The sequence below is a fragment of the Pygoscelis adeliae genome, unplaced genomic scaffold (genome assembly GCF_000699105.1).
Source record: "Pygoscelis adeliae isolate BGI_AS28 unplaced genomic scaffold, ASM69910v1 Scaffold166, whole genome shotgun sequence".
Taxonomy (NCBI): domain Eukaryota; kingdom Metazoa; phylum Chordata; class Aves; order Sphenisciformes; family Spheniscidae; genus Pygoscelis; species Pygoscelis adeliae.
In genome coordinates, this window is record NW_008825156.1 from 4,888,809 (window position 1) to 4,909,126 (window position 20,318).

The following is a 20,318-nucleotide window of genomic DNA, read 5'->3' on the forward strand; positions in this document are numbered from 1 at the left end:
TTTGTAATGAAAAAAAGGGTTTTTTTTCCTCCCATTGCTATCTAAAACCAATCAACCAACCAAACCCCCCCCCCCCCCCAAAAAAAAAAAAAAAAAATCCAACCCCCCCATCTCCCCCCTGCCAAACCACCAAACTCTAATGTGTAAAGTCAAGGTTTTACAAAACAGCTAATGACTGTGTGCGCTTTGCTCTTTGGGAGCTCAGTTATGACACTTCAAGACTACTCTGGGAAGCAGACCAGTTTGCACATTTCCACTTGAGTGTAAATGTAAGTACAAACCAGTTCATAACTGAAATTCCATTAAATACATAGGGAAAACTAAAAACATCAGACAGAAATTCAGCTTTGCCATGAGCAGGTGTTACTAATTCAAAATTGCTGGCTCAATGTCTGCTATGGATTTGGGAAAACAGAATGAATTTTAGTCATATTGCTGCAGTGTAGAGTTGTCTTCCCTTTATTTCTTCCTTCCCTTTCTAGTGTACATCGATGCTGTTTGATTACTTCTTAACAGTATTACAGGAAAGGCAGCTCACAACACATTTGCAATCACTGTTTGTTATCAAAAGGATTTAAAATAAAGGAAGATGAATTCTCAAATATGATACAAGCAAACAACATTGTATGAACAACTTTGTCTTCATGCAGAAATGCTTAAATACATAAATGGCATTCGTGAATAAGTGTCTAGGAAGAGTGACTCAGATACAGGATTAGTCTGAAAAGTTCAGTAGCTTTCCCTTGGAACTTTGTGTCTAGTCCACATAGTTATGATCTAATAACTGCTATATGCTTTGTGAAGTGAGTGTCTGATCTTCATCTGGAAATAGTACTGTGTTTATACCTCAAAGACCACAGCCATATTGTGCGTTCATGAGAGAATACAATGAGATCAGAAACCACCATGCTGATTTAGCTTGTTCTCTAGGTCAGGATTGGAGTGTAAAAAAATTGGGGGGGGGGGTGTTTCATTGCTAATAGATGTAATGACTTAGGTAGAAATGTACCTATCAAAACATTAATAGAGGATACTGACATAATTTTGCTCACTTATCTTGAAAGTAGAATATAATTTCCCAACCAGAAACATTCCATTTTTCCTGTCCTTTTCCTGACAGTAACAGAATGGTCATGAAAAAATTCAGCTGGATATAGTGCTTTGGAACGTGAGATCTTTTGATGCTCACTTTTTAGCCATACATCTGAAAGACACTAGAAGGGGATGAAGAACATAGAGAGGTTAGGAGAAAGGGAACACACAAGACACAGACCTATTGAGGAAAAAATGGCTTTTCAAATTTGGAGGCAATGTTCTGCCATTTCATTTGGACAACCACTTGCTTCACGCTTAACAAAGTAAAGTATTTGAACATTGATGCCAAGAAAGCTGCAAAGAACAGACTTCAACTGCATCAAAGGGGCAGTAAGATCTACTACAACAGGCACCGAGAATGCTCCTGTGGGATGCTAGCAGTGGTCAGCAAGGAATCAATCATTAAAGACTTCTGCTAATGCAATCCCTGCAAAGTGGCCTGGTCTAAAACCAGACTGATGACAAATCACATGCATTATAGTTGTGTAAAAAGAAAAGAGCTGTATAGCAACCACCTGCAATTTCAAAATGAAAGGACGCAAAGATGAAAATTAGGCCATTGTTACTAAGTAGCTGAGAATCCAGCTGAGGTTTTTGTCCTTGTTAACAGGAACAACAAAAGCTCACTTAAAATACAGATGGAAAGTATCCAGAAAGCAATGAGAAATTATCGATATTAGTTTTCTATCCTATAGAACCAAAAGGTATAATATGAAATATGACTGCTTTCTAATTATAGAAAAATAATTGCCTTGAGTAGCACAGAATAAATACTCTCTCTGTTTAAAACAAAGAAAAAAAAAGCACCTTCATATTAGACTTATTTCTCAGTAAATAAGAAGATACTACTCCTTTAAATAATTCATCAATTCATACCTACACAGTGTGATCACTAAGAGATTTAGTTTTTCTCCATTTCTATATAGAGTGATGGATAACAGCTGGTAAGTATGTACAGCTCAGTGCAGAGAAACAGCACAAATAATGTAGTCTGCAATGGAGCTAAGTAATCTTAGAACATCAAAATATCTCCATCATTATTTTGGTGATTTGGGATTAGAATCTTCAGATTTCAAGCTTGCAATAAGACTTAAAGGTAGGATTTTTCAAGAAATTGAAAGCCAAACTTTGAAAAACAGAAAAATGGTTAATAAAATATTTAAATATTTTTAATATGAAATCAAAAAGTGAATGGACCATCTCAAAGAGCTAACACCATCCCCTATCTACTCAAGTTATAGGCTGGGTTCTGAAACAATCTCTTCATATTACTGAGCAGTTACTCACAGGAGTAATTTCACTAAGTCTGTGTAAGTACTCGAGACAAGGGCTCATGAGTGAACACAAAAGCTTCACAGACTCTAAAATAGCCCAGCAGAAAACCCAAATTACTTTAAAACATATTCTAGATCAAACCAAGCTGTACCATGAAATAGAGTAAGTGTCTTCTTGGATCTCCTGATTTTATATTACAGAAGTTTTTTTCCTAATGCTTTTTTCATACTGTTTAAAATAAAGATATCTGTTAGGAGGAGAAACATTTTAAATTCAGAAATAAAAATATCACTAATTTACATCATATATGCTGTAGAAGTATTTATGAAATTAATTGATCCTTCTTTAAACTAAAATTATATAATGAATATTAATCCCACTATATTTCTTCTGTGGGATTTGTCTGAAGGTTTACAGAATAATCATGTAAAATCCTCTTTTCTGCACAAGCACATGCTACATGCAAGAAACAAAATTTGAGTCTGAGTCCTATTCATTCTAGTGGAAGACTCCAGTCTTCTCTCCTGTATTCTCCAGGATTTATTCTCCTGACAGGTCTCCACAAAGCATGGTACATGGCTTCCCATGGCTGCTTCTCCAAAGGTACTGCAAGAAGCACAAATTATTTAACTTCAGGCAGTATTAACTTTCCTAGCTTTTTGAAAGGATAAAATGAATAAACTTTTTGCTCTGTTTTTTCCTGCTCTACAGAGTTGGACTAGATAGTCTATGCTTATGGGAGGTGGGCTGGGAAGAACGACACAGAGGCATCCAGCATCCTCCCATACACAGAGTATTAGTCCAAAATGTAGGCCTGGACTCCATTCGTAGCCCTACCACTGACTTTTCTGAACTACTGTTTCTTTTCCTCTTTTTCCTAAGTTGTTTGAGGCATGTGTCCATAAAGCACTTAGCACAGCAGGGACCTACTCATGACTGAGAATTAAGTGCAATTGGAATGTTAATACTAAAAAGAGGAACAGGCCACAGAGGCAAAATTATTGGATTTGATGCCAAGCCTCGTATTCACCAATAAAGGAGGGATCTCCTCTGCTTATGGAGGCACACAGGCTAAGAGACTGTGTATTTCTCAGAAGCAAAAAGCAAAGTTCTTTGAAGTTTTTTCTTTCCCATGAGTACAGGAAATAAAGGAGTGGTACATTTACAAAGCGAGCAAATCTTAAAAGAGAAACTTCTGTTACCCTTTAGTATTAGAATTAACCTCTGTTTAAATGAATTAATGAATTCATTTAATTAATGAATTTAATTTCATTAACGAAATTAATGAATTAATTTCCTTCAGCACCCCAAAACTAGTGATCTTCGATTCAGCCCCAAATATTGCTGACAGAAATAGGAGCTCAAACTAAATCATTGACTAAGAAATATGTACTTAAATAGCAAGCATTGCTTATACTGGTAAGCAAGAGTCTCTAAAATTGGAATAGCTGTAGCCTATATCTTCCGCTGGAGAACAAAAAGAGGTTTTGCCCTTGAAGATGTGATTTATCTTCAGTCTTCACAGAATCACAGAATGGTTGAGGTTGGAAGGGACCTCTGGAGCTGATCTTGTCCAGCCCCCCTGCTCAAGCAGGCCCACCTACAGCAGGCTGCCCAGGACCATGTCCAGACATTTTTTTAGTATCTCCAAGAATGGGGACTCCACAAAATTTCTGGGAAACATGGATCAGCACTCAGTGACCCTCACAGTAGAAAAAGTGTTTCCTGGTGTTCAGACAGAACCTCCTGTGTTTCAGTTTGTGCCCACTGCTTCTTGTCCTGTCACTGGGCACCACTGAAAAGAGCCTGGCTCCATCTTCTTTATACCTTCAGGTATTTATATACATTGATAAGTATATAAGCCTTCTCTAAGTATATATAAAGTACATTACATATATATATAAGCCTTCTCTTCTCTAGGCTGAACCATCCCAGCTCTCTCAGCTTTTCCTCAGATGAGAGATGTTCCAGTCCCTTCATCATCGTAGTGGCCCTTGGCCATTAGGAAGTAGATCCATCTCTCTTTTGTACTGGGAAGCCCAGAACTGGATACTACTCCAGGTGCAGCCTCACCAGTGCTGAGTAGAGGGGAAGAATCACCTCTGTTGACCTGCCAGCAACACTCCTCCTAATGCAGCCCAGGATACCATTAGCCACCTTTGCCACAAGGGCACATTGCTGACTCAAAGCAGGACCAGTGTAGATTAGTCTGCTCACTGCCTGAGCTTATGGTGTCATACATGGTCGTTTGTCTCACCTTATTTCCTTTGTTGAGTGTAAAATCTACTGTGGGCTTGATTTACTTACACTCCCTCTCCCTTTATTTTTGTTTTAATTTAAACTTTTGTACGCATGGAAGTTTTGTACCTTCATGTATCAAAACAGAAAATCCAGCCAGATTCTTAGGCCCCATGTTAGGGATGAGGGCAGTCATAAATCTATAGAAAATATTACTCTTTATTTGATGTAAATATGAGTGGACAGGAATTAATACGTTGGATAAGATTGCCCATAATTAGGTATCTTCTATAATAACTGTCATCATTGCACAGTGAATAAGAAGAGACAGCAAATTAGGAGGAGTAATCCTTCCATGAATTTTGTTGCACAGGTTTAAATTACTAAGTTGTAAAGAATTAAAAATTATAGAACATAATGCATTAGTCAGAATCATATCAGTGGAAAAAAAGTAAAACAACTTTACATTTTCTGATTGTTCATGTAGAGTATGTTCATTCTGTCCTCAAACTCTGAAGCTTCTGAAGCTGGTAGCATCTTTCATCAAATGGCCTGAAGAAACAGATGTTATGCATCCACATAGGCCAAATATGTGTCTTTGGTATATTGCCCCTTGGGATCAAAGAAAACAATTACATTTTAGTCTGGCCACTGAAGCCCAGACTCATCTCATATGCTGAACTGAATGAAACTGAGGATAAAATTAACTAGCATAATAATATATGGATGTGCATGCAAATGAGAGAGGAACTGATTGGACATTACCTTCCCTGTTCTTTCACCCTGTCTAAACCAGTATCTTCTCAGTGAATGAAGAAAGTCAGAATGTACAATATATGACATAAGAATGGAAGTTCTTTAACTGCCTCTCCAGGATAAAGTGTAATTTGACAATAGGAACTAATTTCCCACACTTCTTATCTTTCCTGAGGGAGGAAGGGATAATAGATTTTCTTTAACGGCCCTTTCAAGTATTGTACTGAAGACCGAAATTACCACTGAGTCTTTAAAGTATGTACTTAATGTCCTGAGAAATGCGTCTACAGAGAGATGATAATAGAGAATTATATGTATACACCTACACACGCTTATTTTATATCTGGTTCATAACATTATTAAACTTCATATAAAGCTGGTATCTGAATTATGACCATCGAACAAACAATGACACGGCAGATAAAGTATATCTGAGGAGGGCATCTGAAGCAATTCATGCACAGCAGCAGAATTTCCATTTTTTAACAAATACATGCATTTTCTACAGCAGACCAAACACGCAAAATAAACTGTTATCACTGTACATCAACTCTGCCTATACTGGGAGTCTTCCGTTGAAAATATTATTCTGAATCAAAGATGTCTAAACATTTTTGACATCACACATATACGATATCAGCCTTAAATTTAAAAAAAAAAAAAAAAAAAAAAAAAAGAGAAGCATGTGTGAGGAAGGTATCAGGCTTCTTTTGATATACTGAGTATTCCTGTCCATCCCAACCCATTAGTAGAATTTTTCAACCCACCTGGAATTAAAGTCCTGGCTGCACTGACATTTTATTTTGGATCACAGCTTCATGAAAATATGTTGATTAAATGGGTTGTAAATTTACAGATTTCTCAATATTCTCAAATGTTTTCCTCAGTTATGATATCACAGAAGGACTCTGCTTTAAGATGTCTTGGAGTAAATGGGGGACCAAACTGCACTGGGCCTGACAGGGTAAAATAGCAGATACTGAGCTGGTCCATGTACGCAGCAGCTAGGTTTCTCTTAGTGGAAGTAATTACTTAAAATGTAGATGAAGCCAACCTATTTTCTCTACATTTATTAAAATGAACAGGAAAGATATAAAATTAAGTCCAATATGGGCACAAATATTTAGAAAGCAGATGTAGAAGACATGCTGCATACCATTTATTCTGTTTCAGATAAAGCATCGTCTCTGTTTTTCTTTTAATCCCAAAGTTATGAACATATAGAATCATTAAAAATATCTTGGAGATGGAGATTCTGTATGTGTGAAGTGTTCTAGTTTTAATGATTTCTACTAATCTGCGAGTCTTACTAGTTCAATTAGTATTCCTCCAGAAACCTATCCCCCAAATGAAAAAAAAAATGCTAACTTGTAAAAGGTATTTTATGTCTGGACAGCTTTTAATTCAGTACTTGCAGAAGTCCACAGAAAATGGAGAGCATAAGTCAAACAGCAGCACAGAGTGCAAAGGGAAACAAGTAAGCAAGCAAGCAGAAGAGCAACACTGAAAAACAGTATTTTTTTTCTTCCATCTTATTTTTGCTTGGGCCTATTCCTACCTTAGCTTTCACATTCATTTTTAAAGGAGAAGAATACATTTTTTATTTGTCACGTGCCCTGTAAACAGATTGCCTGTTACAATGTATTGTGGTGGACTGATGCCTATACAATAAAATTAAAACGAAAATCAGGTTTGGATGCATCAGGATCTTAGTATTGACAGAATCCCCAACAGAAAACTAAACAAAACCAATTTTTTTCTACCCTCTTCATAGCTACCTGTCATAACTTTAGGTAACTATAGTAACTCTTTCCATACCACTGTCTCCTCCCTGTTCCAATATCTTATATATTTCCTATCCCTTTTTTTGGAAAAGTCTGTCAGTCTTTTAAGCATTGTACAAAACCACAGAACATTTTCACAGATGCTGACAAGTGTGAAAACTAAAACACAACGGTAAATTGCCCAAATTGACCTCAGCTGAGGTAGAGAACAGTCAATGTTAAGTTTACAGAGAGATTAAAACATATGGGTATGAATATCTCTTGATCAAAAATCAAGCAAGAAAGGCAATAGCATTTTCTAGATAACATACCCCTGATCTTTCAATAAGCAGCATAGAAAAGAGATCATGTATCACTGCCTTTTAATTTCCTCTTCCTCTAGTGCTTTTTTAGCTGTCTTGTGGTTGACTAGAGCAGAGATCAGGCAGCAACATTCTAATCACCTGAATGTATATTTTTTCCTCAGATGTCAAAAATCATCTAAAAATGTCAAGGAAAGAGAAAGAAAAATGGTGGAAGACAATAACAAGTCAAAAAGAATTCTAAACGGCAGTCTGCAATAATAGGAGTCTCTGTAGGTGCCTGTGACTGCATGACATATGTAATACAGTAGTAATTGCCTTGGTGAAAGACAAAACAATATAACACAACATTGTCCACCTAAGCAAATGTACATTTGCAGGCATGAAAAGTTCTATCAACAATTTACAGAACATAATTTAACAAAAATTAAACAACCTTCACAAAGGATAGATCTCTAACAATACAGATGTGAGATGTTAACATACCAAATAGATGAGAGTAAGCCCTGTTGAATGTCTTACACCACGTATGGTTTATAAGTTTAGTACCTAGATCCAAATACCTGTTCAGATACTGTACAGGGTAGAGTTTTAGCAGAATTTAAAATGCAAAGACATAAAACCATTCAAATTCATGTATCAAGGGTGCATGAATTTCAGCTGTTTTCTGAGGGAAATAGAAAATCATGCATAACATCTAAATGAACAATAAAAACCAAACAGACAAAAACCAAACAGCTGAGTTGGACCAGAATCCATGGATTCCATGTCCAAACAAGTCTGACAGTTAAAATTACTGGAACTTGATCATCCACTTCATTTTACCAGTTTCACACTGATGTACCCACTCACTGCTTTGTATTAATTTAGTGACACTAATATAATGCCAGTGAAGACTGCAGGAAATAAAGCTGCAGATTTTAAATTTGCAAATCTGAAATTTAATGGGTTTTCTGTGTTTGGTTCAGAATGCACCTAACGCCGACAAAGCTGCAAGCTACAACCGCAGAAACAAGTGAACATTTGCCCGAGTCTCACAAATGTGCCCGCTAACCTGGCTTTGTAATGATCTCATTTAATGATGCTGAGCCACTTACATCTTAAAGGATGAATTGTTCTTGAGATTTTTTGAGGGATCTAAAACAATAAAGAAGAAATAGTTGGAACAATCTCTACTATCTAATAGTATTGCAAAAATCCAACATACTAGAGTGAGTCTTCAGAAGTTAGTCAACATGGTTGTGAATACTCACACAATACAGGCACAACTAATCACCATGTTCCCTAGTTCTATAATGTGTTCAAAACAAAGTTTCATCAATGTCCTTGCAGCTTGTAAATGACAAAAAACCCTCCAGTTAAGTCTGCAGACTTAAGTCCACTTAAGTCACAGTATAAGTGACTTGACTCCACTTAATTCACAGTATAAGTGACTCATGAAAGACATAACTATATGAAGATCACATAATACAGAAAGCCACAGGGTTGCTGTTACTCCTGACACCTATCCCCTGAAATATTTTAATGACTTCCAGAAGCACCACTACAATTAGAGACTTTTAGCTTCACTACACTACACGGTAACTAGTGCACAGCTAAAACTGGGACCCAAACTCAACTTAACTGCAAGTCCATGCAATTTGGTAATACTACAAATCTGTTCCTCAGACTACGGTGACTCTAAAAGACTGAAACGCTTTACCTTCACCACATGTCATGAGAAAGTTATTTAAATCTTTTCTTTTCAGAAGGTTGTGGGAGGGTAAAGAGGAAATAAGAAACAATTTCTGGGCAATTCTGTTGGCTTGAGCTAGCTGACCTTCATGCAAGTTTGAAAGTGCTACTGTTACTTGAAATAGAATGTGGAGAAAAAGGATATGAAACTGTGATGCATGTTCTATAGCACATGGACTAATCCCGGGCTAGCAAAACATTCATTTCATTATGCTGTCCTCTGTTCCAGGGGCTTCTTGGGTTAGAATGGAAAATCACAGGCAGTATAAATAGTTTTAGCAGGCCACTCAATGGTGCCTCTTACCCATTTCAAAAATGCCATTCACCACATTAACATTTGTAGGCAGCCCCAAGTGCACATACATCTAGTCATATGGCAGGTCATATGACATCCTCTGTCATGGGAGAATGTGATCACCCATCACACGATGCAACTTGCTACTAACTTAGGGAAAAGTTTATACAACAGGCAATCTTGACTGAAGGCAACAGAATCAAAAGAGAGATTTCAGACTTCTGCAAGCAGAACATTCCTAAACGGCAAGTACTGTGGGAATGAAGAACACTGGCAAAGGCAGTGAAGCAAGCTTTAAACAAGCAACCTCAAATACTACAAGCTGTATAAACATGGTAGCAGAAGATCTGAGTAGCTTTGTGTAGTGTAATATCAGGCTCTAGATCATATGGGGGGTTTGAATCCCATTGCAGATGTTTTGAGAAGGTTAATTCACTGCGCTTCTCAGATCCTCAGCTAGAGTAAAACACCACTTTAATCAAGGAGGCCGTCCTCATCAGTATCTCCTGAAGAGCTGGTCTTTGTATTCTTCTTACATTCCTCAAAATGTTTTTCTCAGCTGCTGTAAGGTTTTCTTATCTGCTTTTTGTTAAACAAGCTACAGAACAAATGCAAATATACCCATGTATGACTAAAATTGCAAGCTAAGCTTTGCAGCAAACATACAAATGCTTAACATTCAATTTACTGAACCTTCTACAAACAATTTCATGCCTCATTTTCCAGCTCTAAGTTGCTACAATGGATATCTTCACAAAATATGAAGTAAACCTCCGGTGTTAAGTATTCATTGTATACACTCTCCTTCTAAATTTCTTTGACCATCACAGTATTTCTTTGATGTCCCAGCATTTTTACATTTCAAAGACTAAGATAACAATGTGATTTTAAGAAGTCTGGAGGGGAATAAAAACAGAATAGACATCTATAGTGTGCAGCAAAGAAACTGCATTTTCTAAGACAGTTTCAGTACACTAGTTCAATTGTCCTGACTTAGTTTTGATTAGTGTTGGAAGGTTTTTTGGGTTTTGTCTTCTTAAATGGAGCTAAACAGGTCATAGAAATCCCTGTTATTAACAGTGAAAGAGCAATGTCCTTGTAAATCATCAATTGCCTCTTTTTTTTTTTTTTAAATCACTGGAATTGTGACACTATGAAGCAATTCTCTCACTTCACTTTCAATCCTCCACAGGCACGATGATGAAAGGAGCTCTTCTCACACAAGGGAGCCTCCTTTTTACTATACAATGCACAAATGGACTTTACACGGCTGGACTGAAGACCTCAAGAAAAAAGAACAACTGGGAATTGGAAAGATGTGGAAATTAATATTGTTCAAAGAAATTCATATATTGTCACCGTAGAAATCCACGTACATACATGCAGCTTATGTTGCCTATTGTCTGTCTCTGATGTATTCACTTAAAAATTAGGATCTCTAAAAATAGATGTTAATTTTCCGTATTGATGTGCAAGTCATTTGTGTGGCTGATTTCCATATAATGGCAGTATATATCATTTAGTGAGAAAAAAAAATATGCAAAAAAATAAATTGTATAGTTTGTTAGCACCTTGCTCCCTGGCCATGCTATGTTTACACCTGTTTCCAACACTGTAATCTGCTAGTGAAGAAGAAAGAGCAAGAAGTATATGGAAGGTCGTATAAAATACATATGTTTAACAATTTAAGAAAAGAACCAAAAACTTCACTTTATTGCAAAGTTTATCAACACTGTTATATGCTGAAAGAAACCAAAATCCCAAATTGTTATATGTTACTTGTGTAATGATTTTGGCTGCTCAAAATGAATTAATCTGTAATTGCAAGGCACTGTTACCACAGCAGCATATTGCTAGATATGTGGTGCCAAACAGGTACCATCGTCTAGGTCTTGTAATCTAAGGAATGATGAGAATTTTACATATGGCTAACGTTAAGAAATATTTGACTAGACATGTGAAGGGAAGGGAAAAGTCAAAATACTCTACATGATGTAGCTTAAAAGTTATCTTTTGACTGCAATCTTCTAGCATAGACTAAACTAATCAAACAAATACACATAGACTAACATTGCTTTTAAAAATGCACTGTAGTAAAGCATGTGTGTTTAAAGAGACAATATCATAGCAATTTCTCAACACCTCCCACTCCGAGGGCCATGCGAGATCAAGATGCAAGTATTATTATTCTCCACGTTAAAGAAGTTGAAACACATACAGACTTATAGCCTGATTCAGTTCAGCAAGATCCAGATACAGTATGGTGTGTGACAGAGCTGATAAGAGAATCTCTCTCTCTACAATTTTATACCTAAAGACTTAATCCCAATGCATTCTAATTTCTCCATATTTGAGATGTCCACGGAACTGGACTTCTTCTGTAGCAGTTCTGTGTCTGGAGACTGCAGAACAGGGTCCAACATTTTAAGAACGTTTTCAGCCAGAGATTTAGTCCCTCAGATCTTGAGAAATTTGAGCTGAAGACATCTTGTTTTGTCTGCCAGAAATATATTATAACTATTTCTTGTTTAAGCTTGTTCTTTTTAAATGTCTATCTCCATTCCCTTGTAATATTCTAAAAAAGGAATTTCTTTCAGGTTGTCACATTTCATCTCAACAATTTTTAGTAAAGTCTCTCAAGTATCAGGAGGGGGTTTTTTACTGTGTCCTGGGGGCAGGGGGGTGGGTAGGGAGGATGGAGAACAAATACCCCTCTGAGAACTTTGTGACTCTTTTCTGATAAATATTCAAGAATAAGTAGTTTTAAAACCACATCTTTTCCTAAATTTATCTAACATAGCTCTCTGAAAAAAAATCACTGGAGCCTAAACAATACATTTTGCAGAAGAAATATAGTTTTGGGCTCTTCCTTCTAGATCTCCCCTGTTCAGAGATAAATCAAATGGGCATCTTCTCTTACTCATAAAAACATAAAGTACACATACTTTGGAAAAAGAATGCACAAAACAAACATAGACTAAATCACAGAGACATCAAAATTACAAGAGGGACTATTTTTTCTGACTTCTGTGAGAAAAATGTGTCAGTGAGAGGGAGAAAAAAATCAGAATTCTAGTTCTAATTAACCTATCAAAAACAGAATTTGGTCTTTATTATACACAATTTTTATATTTATCACTTATGCTGTTTATTGTATCAGGCAAATGTAAAATAACGTTATCTACTTAAAGCTGTTAGAAGTGTTTTTAATTTTTTTTTAAGTGTGTGAACTTATAAAGTCTAAAATAGCTAACTAACAAAATGTGTGTAATTTGGGAATCTTCAATCTACAAGTCAGCATTGTTGCTTCATTTAAACATAGAATATATTGGACTTTCACTTATGGGCTGCTTGCCTTTATTGGCAGAAATCTTTTGACATTTTGAGGAAGACCTCCAGAAGATAAGGTATTAACAGCATCAGCAGAGTTGATGTATAAATACAAGTTTAAAGTTTTGATCACTTTTTTGAGCTAAAATTGTTTACATGGATAAACTATATTAGAAGAATGCATGAATTAGCAAAACATAACTTCTAGACTTCTCTCTATATCTAATTGCTATGTGTTTCTAGGTATATATTCCCCAGCTGGGTAGTTCTACTGGGTAGATACCTGCCTGTATATTCAGAAACTTTTAATAGAGTAAAACAGTTTCTGTCTTTACCCTTCCATTCAAATAAGCACTTTAATAATAGATTACAAGTAAAAAAGACAGGGAAAACGTGCAGGAGAAGATATTTGATCAATGAAAGTTTTATCATGACAAAACAAACTTAAGACAAAAAACCTACAGAGTAATTTATAACTCAAACCAATATACCAAGAGAATGGCTTATGTCGACAATTCTGTGTTTCAAATGCAAATGAACCCTCCCTAAAAATAGTATCATGACAGTTCTGTATAGTAGATCAGTCCCTTTGAATGTTCATTAGTTTTGGTCCAAAACCCCCATTGTTATGGACGGGGGACAGCATTGTACTCCTGGATTTCTGAACTCCCAGAACCTCTGATGGGAGGAAAGAATAAGCAGGGTACAAGATGACAAGGATGCATCTATTTGTGGACTGCTTTATAGTTAGTAATGAATTATATTTGATGAAAAGGACATTTTCCTCTTTTTCTGAGCATATTGATATATTACATATTAGTTTAAAAAAACAGCTCCCGCACTCTGCTGCAGTAGAACTACTGACTCATTTGGTTCAAGCTGAGAGCTTTTTTTGTTACTATTATATGACTTTTACAGAAAGGATTTGTGACCTGACGCAGCAATTACAAGATGAGAGAAGATGAGAGAAGACCGCACTCATTAACCTTAATAGGTTTCAAACCAAAATAAAATCAAAAGTCCTGTCTCAGTTTTTAAAATTATTTGCCAGTATTGTGATGCAGTAATTTTACTGTCTCTGGCACTTTACTGTATCTGGTTTACAAGCATCATTCCAAAATTATTTCCAAATCTGTTTAATCTCAATCACGCAAAAGCATAAGGTGAAAGAAAAGGAGGATGTGAAGTACTACATTACCACTGCATATCTCATACGAAACGATACTTAAGTGGCTGAAGACGATGAAAGAAGGCGAATGGAAGAGTTAACAGAAAACTGAGCTAGAATGAGCAGCACCTTTGGCCACACAACTGCTGTCAAGGTATTGTTTTTTAATCAGCCTATTTGTTTTGCTGCTTTATAAAAGGAATACATACACAAACACGTTTATTTAGCACAGAAACACAGCTAGGGCAATGTTTGCTCTTTACCTACATTACCTGCAGTTTATACAACTTGACATTAGAAATAAACATTATCTTTCTGTAGAAATGTTTCTACAGAAACATTTCCTTTATGAAATTTCATAAAGGAAATAAAGGAATTTATTCCTTTCATAAAGGAATTCTGTTTTGTGAATTCAAATTGTATTTCAGGAAGGCTTGCTTCCAAGCAATTTTTATTTATTTTGCATTAACCATTTTTGACTGAAAGGTTTTGTTTAACTGTTACTTATGGCACTTTTCTGAATTCCTTGATTTGGCACTATGTAAACACAAAGTAATACACAACTGGTTACTTTGGCACCAGGTACAAGAAAAACATAGTATGCCTACCAATTTCTTGGTTTGGTCATCATCCTCCTTATTAACAGTGGGCAACAGAGATTTAATAACACACAGTATTTTGAAGCACAACATTTATAGTCCCTAAAAGCAACACCAAACCATCCCAGCCCTCCTGAGCAACAAAACAGCCCAAAAAGTATGGTATAAGAAACAACACTTGCCTTATTTTGAACCAGAGAAGTCTTCCACCCCCAAAGCAGTGAAGAGCTACACATTCATCCCTCTCTTCAATCCATCATACTCCATACACTGATAATTGCCAGGTGTCCTGACTTGGAGTTGGCAGAAAATACTGAAAGTTAGAAAGGCTTGAGCAAATTAAAAGAAACTTCCAAAGTTAAAACCCTTTGACCTCAACTGCTCTCCCAACAGCTGCCTCTTACAATTTGAGGAGTTACAGCGTGAACCCCTTTATTGTTGATCATTAAAGCTGACACGGAGAGACATGTTTCTCAAAGGAGGATCAAAACTATCAGATTTGTAGTTCAAACAGAAATTCCAACAGAAACAAATGGAAAGCCAAGCACTGAGCATTGGTGTTCTCTACTCAGTGGCATATCCCAGTAAGACTATTTGGGGAATCTTTGTATGGATTTAATGATTCTGGTTGACTGCAAATTTTATTTTGTTTGAAAGGCTGGTCCTTGCCTTGATATTGTTTTTTACCTTTTGTCTCAGACTAAAGCACCTAGGACATGCTTTGTAGAACTGACAATGAAAGTGCTGTAAAGCTAAAAATCTAGTTTATCTAAACAATGAGCTCATCCATACCAGGTTGCTGCAGACGTTGTGGCAGACAAAGAATTTTTTTGCCCCTTGGAATATTTTGGAGTAAACCCTTCAGACTGTATGTGATGTTTCTGTCTAGCTGTTTCCTGTATATCTCCATGTACAGACATTATTTAACTGACTTTACCTATGAGAACAAAGGCACAAAATGGGAATGTAAGTGTTGCTCAAAGAATGACTCAGGAAAAGAAATCACTAGAAAGTGTTATCCCTCCATCAAAGCTATATGTTCTCTTTGAACCTTTTTGAAATGTTCTTATTCAACAAACTTGCATTTTTGACCATCAAAAGGGGCATTTCCTGCAGAAATTTTAAATATCCATGCTTCATGATAATAATAACAAAACCAACAACAACAACAACAACAACAACAACAACAACAACAACAATAATAATAATAATAATAATAATAATAATGCCACATAGGAGAAATGGACATTATGGAGATCTAAATTCTGTTCTGGACCTCACAGTAACCCTTCTGTTTTGTTGGTTGGTTAGGTGGTTGTTCTTTGTAGTAGACGTATGGGAGAATCTTTGTCCTCTGAACTGGCTATAAATATCTATATTACCTTTTCTCTGATAAAGTATAACAAATACGCAAGTCCTATTGACTACTGGTATGAGCAGTAAGTACTTTGGACTTCAAGGTGACTATAAATTTAGAATTATTTTCTTCTTACTACAGCAGGTTATCAATTTGAGTTACAAACACCATTAAGTGTTCATTAAGTAGTATTTAGCCATCGTTAACTTCATGATGCACGCAAGGCTGCATTTTCCACATATATGTAAGCTACTGATAGCTGATCTTCACCTGACAATTCATTCTGTTAAGAAGTGGAAAATAAATAGCACCAAGCTTAACAGTCTTATCCTGGATTTCTGACTCACAAAGACCTCCTTCCCTGTCTCCTCCAATATCCCACAAGTGATGAAGATGTTCATAGCCTTAAAACAAGATCCCCTTTGGATGAATCTCCATGTATATGGAGATCTGTCTCTCCATATATGCCTTATCACTCTATGTATCAACATTGTTAACAGGTTCCTTCTGTATTATTTGATTTAAAAGAATTCAGCAAAGTCTGAAGTTCTCTAATCGTATCGCTGGCACATTCTCCCAAATCAGCTTCTCAACTATACTGTAAATCAGTTTTGATACAATACTTTCTGTATTAACAAATCCAAATGAGTGAGTTTTAATGAACATTGTGGATGCATCCTGTGGAATCTGCAACAAGAGCATACACTGAGTTATGCTGTCAGTCCTTAAATATGGGTCAGAATTGTTGACATATTCTTAGCCTAGTTTTTCTGTTTCATGCAGAAACCATTGACTTTTCCTTCTCCTGTCCTGAAACAAATGGTCTGATGAAAACAGATGAAAACCACAAATATTAAAAAAAAAAAAAGGAATATATTGGAAATGTAAATCTGCTGGCACAACACAGAGAATCCCTCTCAGTGGAGTTTAATTCATGATTTTATAGGTGCTTTCTGTTAAATATATGTGGACCCTTAAAGCTTTATTTTCTTTTCAGGAATTTGAACCCATTCTTCCAACCACACAAAATTAATTGAATTAAGATTTTTTCCCATTTTTTGTTAATTTGTTCAACCTGTAGTTTTTCTTTCTCATTCCACTTAGGCTCTTGGTACACAAATCCATTCTAAATGTTTTCACAGCTGCTCAGAAGGTGTTGATTCTTAGTGTCAACTCATTCACTCAAGTTAACATAATCATTCCCTTTTAATGAAACAGTTAACAGGAGACCAACAACTATCATTTTACTGATGGGGTCCAATAGCTCGGAGAGTGAGAGGTGACAGTGGTGTAATTACCAGGCCTGACATACTTTGTTCACTTTTTCCCACCTTTTTAGGCAGATGAGGCAGTACTGTGCAATGTCAACAATCAAAATGGAAATGCAGGCAGTGTGAAGACCCGGGTGAGTAATTACTAGGGGCTGCAGACCTGTGACTACTCCCAGTGTGGCAGGGCTGACAAGGTGCAGATTGTTTTTTATCCCCTAGCGTGAATCTGGCTGTCTTGCTGTTGATAGATCCAGGTGGTGGTATTAATTACTACACCAGCAGGAGCTAGTTCAGCTCTTGACAATGCATTATCCTTATCTGAAGAGAAAAGAGAAGGCGGCAGTCTGTTGTTGAGAAAAAGTCATTCCTTTCGACTTCTTTCTATTAAGGTTGAAAAATACAGTAAAGCTTGAGAAGTAAGAGTTTATCATGAGAGATGGCTTATACTAACAGATCTAGTCTTACTGTATTTCTGTCTTTCAAAGTTGGATGTAAGTAGAGCTGCATTATTTAATGAAATCGCACTCAGAAATGTCAATTCCACTTAGGCAGTTCATATAAGAAATGGTCAGCTGACTAGTCCTGTATGTAGACATTAAGCTTGTCTTGTTCTGTTTAAATTTTTTGGACCTATGAACTTTATGTCATCAGTTTCCTGCCATTTGACCTGCAAATAAATTCCAGTGGAAAATACTGCTACTGAATGGCAATTAACTGTAATGCAGACTCAGACTGCGGGTGTAGTTAGCACTCTGTATGTTACCTAGATGTACAGCAACAGCTGTCAATGTTCTAATCACCTGTAAACTATTAGTTATACTATTACTTAGACCATTTGCTATTTTACATTAAAAATTTAAATTTCAATTTATTTAACAATATATGCCCCACTTGGATGACTAACTCTTGTAGCAAGACTATTTCTTGTGGAAAAATCTGTAAGTCCAAATCCTAGTTTCAATAGTGACTTTACAGTTTTTCAGGTGTCTAGTAAATCAAAGGTATTTTATGTCAAGGGCACATGCAATCCTCCATCTTTAGCTGGGCTAGGTGAAGGGTATAAACTTGAGTCCTCAGCTACTTAACACACTCTCATGCAAGCTCTGTCCCCTTTGCTCCAACAGTGGCTTACTCCTGGGAACGCTCAATAACCAGTTTCAGCCAACATGAGTCAAGCTGGCAAAACCTTATTATTTAAGCTATTTAAAACACATCCATTTATTTTTACTTCAGTGGGTTGGTAATGGTGGCAAGATGATGAAGTAATGCTGATGATGAGCCTCAGGAGCATGTTTTAGGTAAAGTTAAAAAGACGACATAGCTATGAACTTAAACGTATAAAGTTGTTTTTGAAAACAGGTCACTGGCTACTAAGTGATTGAGTGCTTCTTAAAATTTTACAGCTTAAGTAATAAGTACTCAAGTGAGCATATTTTGTTAATACCATACTTGTAGCATAAAGTATGGAATTTTAAACTCTTAATCACACCTGAGTATTTTTTTTGCATTCAAATTTCAATGTCCAAGTAAAGTCAAGAACTTCTAATGTATGGAAATAAAAAAAAAAAAGAGTTGCTTAAAATTCAAAACTTTCAAAATATTATACATAGATCAGTATATACACACCTGAAAATGCATGCCTTAAAATGGTCTTGTATAAGAACTCACAAAAAAAACTAAAATGCATATACCCAAGTGGTATTATCCAAAACTGATACACAAATTTATTGCTGCTATGTCACATATGCAAAACCAATCTTATTGCAATAACACCCAGTATTAAACTTCATCCCTCAAAATTTTACACTCTATTGAAAGGAAATAATAGTGTTAAAGAAAAGCTAATCCTGTGATCTTTTCACATTTGGCTGCAGATGTTATGCCATTTTCAAGAGAAATATTTGCCTGCCTTCCTCCTTACTCACTCAGATAGTTACTGGGCTAGACACACTGCAGTCTCCTTGAATAAAATAAAATACCCTGTTTAATTGAATGCCTGACACTCAGGATTGAACTGCTGAGACAAGCCTGCACATGCAGTAGTCAGAAGCAATATTAAAAATAGACTCTACCAAATAGCAGAAAAGCAACATACAACAACAAAAGCTGGTAATCACTACTGAGAACTTCTGATGATGGATATGAAAGCATACTGGAAAAAATGCAAATGAAATCTATGCAGGAAAAGAAAAATAATTTTACACCTACGGGCTATAATAAGATGTCTGATTGTTGGTATCACACCTGTAGACCTCTGAACTAGTATGGCAGAAATACAGGGGCATGACTCATTTACTGCAATAAACAGCTTGCTGACTGATGAGAAACAAAGTAATTTGTACCACCTTCTATTTAAAACTTCAGTGAGGCAAAAGGCAATTAGGCACCCTCTGCTGTGAGGTGGCAGTGCTGTCCCTTATGAGATGCCAGGTGCCCACAGCTTCATGGATTTCAATGGAAAAACTGCATCTGTATGGTTATTAATGGATATTTCCCTGAACAAATTTTCCTTGGCATCTTGAAACACCTAGAATACAACTATGTTTTATCACTGATTTTATTGACTATAATTTGTTTCCCAAATTTAGTGTAAAAAGACACTTAAGGAGATTAATTTTCTTACATGTTAGCAACAAGCAACGTATATTCCTGCTTATATTCCTCACTCTAGTGATACTTTGGGCCTAATTAAATTCTCACATCAGTTTTACACAGGCCTGTGAACAAGTGTAACCTATTTTATAGCCTTCCAGACTTAGCCCTACCCCAGGGTAAATGACAGCAGGAGTAGTTGCTTTAATTTCTCATTTATTATTCAAACTGTTGATATAACAACAACAACTGTGAAGAGTTTATTAAACATTTTAGATAATCAGCTTTCCTGGGTGCTACTTGTACACAGGGAGCTATGTTCAGCTATCCTCAGTCATTTCTTGTGCCCTTACTATGACTAAATAAGAGTATGATCGTTAGAAAAAGGTAACACGCGGACTGAGTGCAAGCTTTTGCGTGCAAACAAGACAGAGTGCCAACCACTGCTCCATACCTCAGCCAGCATTCTCCTGCCCAGTGCATTCCACAATAAATGTGAAATAATTCAAGCCACATAACCTT